Here is a 5846-nt window from a genome sequence, read left to right on the forward strand (position 1 = left end):
AGTGACTTCACTTAAAGTCAAGGAAAATACCCCGAAAATGAACCAAGAGCAAAAATAATAGACCACTTGTGGTTTCCCGGAACAACCAGCCTGAATTCATTGCCTTATATATTGCTACTAGTTAGAACCATTTCAGCTCAAGTGCAAAAGCTATATTTGAATTAGCTCCAGGAAAAGTAGAGATGTTATTGGCTCACATAAATGCAGAAAGGCAAATGTGTTTTGGTTCAAGGGAACTCTCAAGGGACCTCTGTATAAAGTTGCTCTTTGTCTACCTTTCCTCAGTTCTCATTATCCTTCTGAAGCCTTTTCCAATATTATCCCTTCTCTCATATAGTGTGATTGTTGTTTTACATTTTGGAAAAATAATCTGATAATGATTTTTACATTAAAAAAATATGTCTTTGTTCTCTTAAGTAGTAGTCCCACCTTTGGAAGCTATCCTGTAGAAATAAATAAGTAGATAAACACACGTACATAAAATGTGAATGCATTTAAAAACTGTGAGTATGTATATCTGTGTTTATATATGCCTAAAAAAGTCCTAGAAGGATATATATGAAACTATTAATGGTGGCTACTTTGGAAAAGTAAAATCTTGGTGTGGGCAAGAATAGAGGAACATTCCTTTTTATGTTCTATAGTTCTGCCTTGCTTAATTGTATTACAACGAAATCATTTTTCTATGTCCTGTGTAATTTTAAATTGTAAAAATAAGAACTTACAGAAAACAAAATGAAAAGTGGTTTAAGGAAGAAGTTAAATTCGTGATTCAAAAGTCTTATTTCATGGACATTTCTAGGTCTATTTTTTACCAAACATATACTGTAAAAAGTGTGAATGAGTACCAAATAGCCTCCCTGGTTGCCATGATGATATTATCTAATTTGTTTCATATTCTCTATTCAACTAATCGGTGATCCTGTAGGAGACTTGCCTCTTGCTTGTTTAGGCTTTGGGAAGCAATGAAAAGACAAAATCATGGAGCGACAAATGCATACAGAAATAACATGACTGCTCTTCTCCTCAATTTTTTTCTTCTTCCTTGTAGACACTGTTGAAGGATGGACTTGGTCTATACCTGCAGAGACATTCATGGCTTCCCAAAAGCCTATTTTAGCATGTTGTTTTAAAGTGATAAGCATGGGTGGAAAGCACATGGTTCTGGGAATTAGATGACCTTGTTTATAGTTCCAGCTCTTACATTTATTATCATTTTATCATTTGCCTAGTACTCTACAGTTTGCAAACTGCTTTCAAGTAAAGTGTTCTATTTAATCCTCATAACAACTCATGAGATGCATGTACTATCACCCCAATTTTAAAGATAAAAGATCTCATTCTAGAAAGGTTAAATTATTTGCCCAAAGTGAGAACAGTTTATAATTGAAATTGCAAGAGAAATGACATAAAACTAGGTTTGTAGTTTCCAACCCAAAGCTTGTTTTAAGATACCATTGCTTAGCAAGTCATAGCTTTTACAGACAACACTTAAGGCAAAATAACATAACATGATAAAATTAAAGGATGTATATGTAAGATATTGATGTAGATAAAAAATAAGAAAGGGATCAAAGTAGAATTCAAGACAAATATATCAAATAGGACAGAAGGTAGTAAGACATGGAAAGCAGAAGTCCTAATTTTTTGAAACAAAAAATATCAATTCCTGAATAAAAATGTTTTTCTTTTAATTAGGAATAGAAGGCTGTTTTCATAACTTGAGAATATCTGAAACCATAGGTTATTTCATTTAAAATGAAACACTGAAAACATTCTAATTAAACTTATGTAGAAAGCAAGGGTTTCTGCTATGACTGTTGTTGCCTAACGTTGTTCTGAAAGGTCTTGACCGGTTATTTTCAAGTTGGCTCTCAACCGTCATTTTGTACTCTGGTAATCTGGGAAACTTTTGCAGATGCCAGTGCTTGGGTCCAGACTCAAATTCTGATGAACTCGGTCCTGAGAGCCAGCACCAGTAAGCTCCCAAGGTGTGGAAAGAAAAACCCAGACATCGAACATCGAAAAACTTTTTTTTCCCATCTTTTTTTGGGAAGAAGCTGGCTATATATAAGATAAAATCTTAGTCATAATATCATGGAAATAGCTTTCTTTGTGTAGTATATATCATTTAAAAAATATTTTAGTCAGCATTATCACATTTTATTTCTACTGCGATCTTCAGAGGTCATTTAATTATGTCCTAATTTTAAACATATTGGCAACTGCCACCAGTAACTTCCTCTTCACCAAACTTATTTAAAAATTGTCTTGCACCATTGTTATGGATGTAAGGCTCAGCTGAGAGGAAAAAAATATTCATAGATATAGCAGTAATGCTACCCTCTAATGTCGAAGCATAGCAACCAAAATAAAAAAGATAAAAACAAAAAATGACAATAATTAGTTATAGTTAGCTATGAAAAAATGTCAGATTGCACAGACGATTTGAGGAATAGAATTTCATTATTTTCCCATCTTATATATTTACATTTGATATGATTATATCAAAAAAACCTGAAAACCACAGAGCCATTGCCAAAACATTAAGTTCACAACAAATGACAAGACTTTATTAAAGAAAAAGGTAATAGGGATGCAGAACTGAGAAATACAAAGACTTGAAGAAAGCTAAGAGGTGTTACACTTGTCAAACATAATCTCCCTGCGAGAAATGTAAAGTGGCTACAATTGAAGAAAAATTTCAAAGTATCTGTTAAAGGAGCTTGGCAATTTCAATTCACCAATTAAGGCTGTGAGCAAAACACCGGAAAACTGACTTTATTTCTTTTCTTTTGTCAACACTGTGATCCTCTAAATTGTGATGACAAATAATCTAGTGTGTATGTGGGAAAAAACAAGTTTTGCAAGAAATAGCCAACCTTGATCCTGGATCCTCTGAGTCACATATACCTGAACTTGTGAAGAGTTTCGGCCTACTAAATACTCACTTTACTCCGATTTCAGGAGACGATAAATCTGTTGCAAACTTTAGGCATCTCTTTATTAAACTACTTAGAGGATTCAGATGAGTTGTAGAATTGGCGTTGGCTATCAGCTTCAAAAGTTTTAAGTGGTGGCATTAATAGGAAGAAGAGGGAACCCATATCTGCGAAAGTTAAAACTGTAAGAGATGTAGAAGAAGAGACAGGGAGAAATTATTTCAGAAATGTGTAAACAGTAATGCCCTTGTTGATACTAAATGGGGTTTATTGTATGAATAAAGATGCCTCAATTTCTAATACAATGGATGCCAGCAATGAGGAGAATCAGTGGGATTCAAGTAGATGCAGTGAAAAATATAAAGTTTGGGAAATAGTGATTTACATGGTTTTGAAGATGGTGATTTCTAGGTTCTGAGGTTGAAGATTGCTATAAAGCCTTTATTATAGATACAATTTTACATTTTTTCCTTATTGATATATAGTAATATCTTGTTGAAACACAAGCATGTGTTAGAATTCATTTGTTTTTTGTGATGCCTGCTGTGTATTAAAAGAAATAGCAAATATTTCTTTTAGTGCATGCTACAGCATGAATTATACATACTTAAATTTTATTATTTCCTATGTGCTTTGTACCATTTTTACCAAAGCATTTGTTTATATGCATGTTCTATGGCAATATAAATAGGAATTAATTTAAATTGTGACTTCTTACTAAAATGTTATATATTATTTTTAATGGGATCCTAAGTGTGTTATGAATTTTATTTATAAGAAAATTGTATTTGCTTTACTATGTGCTAATATTTGCTGACATCTACATATTTATTTTTATATGTAGTTGATTCTCATCATTCAGTATTGTGGTCTATAAAGTCAGTGCTAACACTGAATGATTAAATACTCAACCATTGCTCCTAAGATAAATATAGGCTTAGATGCCTGTGAACCTCTTGTCACATTTTCATCAGCAGATCAATATTTAGCTTTGCTTTTGTCTTATGAGTGTTTCTGTATAAGGACACATTATTTAGTATATTTCCAGCTTTATTGAGATGCAATTGATAAATAACAATGTGTAAGTTTAAGATGTACAAAGTGATGATTTGTTATGTATGTATATTATAAAGTAATTACCACAATAAAGTTAATTAACACCTGCTCACATAGTTATCTTTTTTTGGTGGCAAGGACATTTAAGTCTACTCTCTTAGAAAATACAGTATTGTTAACTATAATCACCACACTGCACATTAGATCCCAAGAACTTAACTCATAACTGAAAGTTTATACCTTTTGATCAACATCTTTTCAACATCTCCCACCACTCAGCTCCTGTTAACTAACAATTTACTCTCTGTTTTATGAGCTCAACTTTTTTTGATTGCACATGTAAGTGAGATCATACAGTATTTGCCTTTCTCTATCTGACGTATTTCGCTTAGCATAATGCCCTGAAGTTTCATCCATATTGTGTAGCAAATGGCAGAATTTCTTTTTTTTTATGGCTAAATAATATTCTCTTGTACTTATATACTGCATTTTCTTTATCTATTCATCTATTGTTGGACCCTTAGTTTGTTTCCATGTCTTGGCTATTATGAATAATACTGCAGTGACCAAGAAGGTGCAAGATATCTCTTCGAGATAGTGACTTAACTTCCTTCAGCTATATATCCAGAAGTTGCTAGATTGCTGGATTATATGGTAGTTCTATTTTTAACTCTTTGAGGAACCTCTATACTGTTTTCCATAATGGCTATACCAATGGCTATACAGTCCCACCAACAGTTCATAAGTGTTCCATTTTCTTCACATCCTCTTATATATTGTTGATTCATTAACATTGAACTCATGGCCAATAGCACTATAACTCATGCTCATGCTTGAATGATGTTTATCTAACACGGTGTTTTCTCCATGAGACACATCACAGCTGTGCTTAAGAACTCTAGTACTTCCGCACTACACTTGGAAGCCACTTAAACAACTAAGTTACCAAAGAAAAGCAAAGAAATGCAAAAAAAGAAAATGGCACTAAATATACCAGGAAAAGGGCACTTGTTTACAGCATCAGAGCTAAAACAAGAAGGCAGAATGTCACCTTCTACTTCAGCTAGGAACATGCACATGAAGTGACTCAAATTTTTTGCCAATCTGTGTATGTCCATGAAAAACCAAGGAAGCGCCATGAGTTTTGATTTTGGAGTTTCAAATAAATTTTAGCAAATTGGCAAATTTACAAATATAGAACCTAGGAATAAGAAAAATTGATTGTATATCATTTTATACTTTTTAAAAAATAGTACAATATTACTGCATATCCAGAACTCATCACCCAACAAATTCACATAACATAAAATTAATTATGGTAAGTTAAGGAACATTTAGTACATTTACAATGTTGTGGAACCATTATCTCTATCTAGTTCCAAACATTTTCAGTACTCCACAATAAAGCCCCATACCCATTAAACAGTCACTTCCCATTCCTCCCTCTCCTCAACCCTTAGTAATTTGCTTTCTATGGATTTACCTATTCCAAATGTTTCATATAAATAGAACCCTACAATATATGACCTTTAGTGTCCATTTAGCATATTTCTTAGGTTCATCAATGTTGTAGCATGTATCAGTGTACTCTTTTGTAATAAATGCATTCTTCATTTTCAATATATTATGACAAAAAGTACTTATCCTTCTTTTTCAAAAAGTTACTTTACATTTATCACAAACTCTTGGACAAAGAGAATTCCATAAGAAACTTTGAGATATTTTTAATTATTTGATAGGACCTAGAGGGTCAAGACATCAGATGGAAGATGGGGAGAGACAATACTTTTGAAGAATATGATGTTTTCAAAGACTGAAAAAAAAAACTGCTCTCTTTTTTTGTGCCAA

The sequence above is a fragment of the Pteropus vampyrus genome, unplaced genomic scaffold, assembly GCF_000151845.1.
Source record: "Pteropus vampyrus isolate Shadow unplaced genomic scaffold, Pvam_2.0 Scaffold332, whole genome shotgun sequence".
Lineage (NCBI taxonomy): Eukaryota > Metazoa > Chordata > Mammalia > Chiroptera > Pteropodidae > Pteropus > Pteropus vampyrus.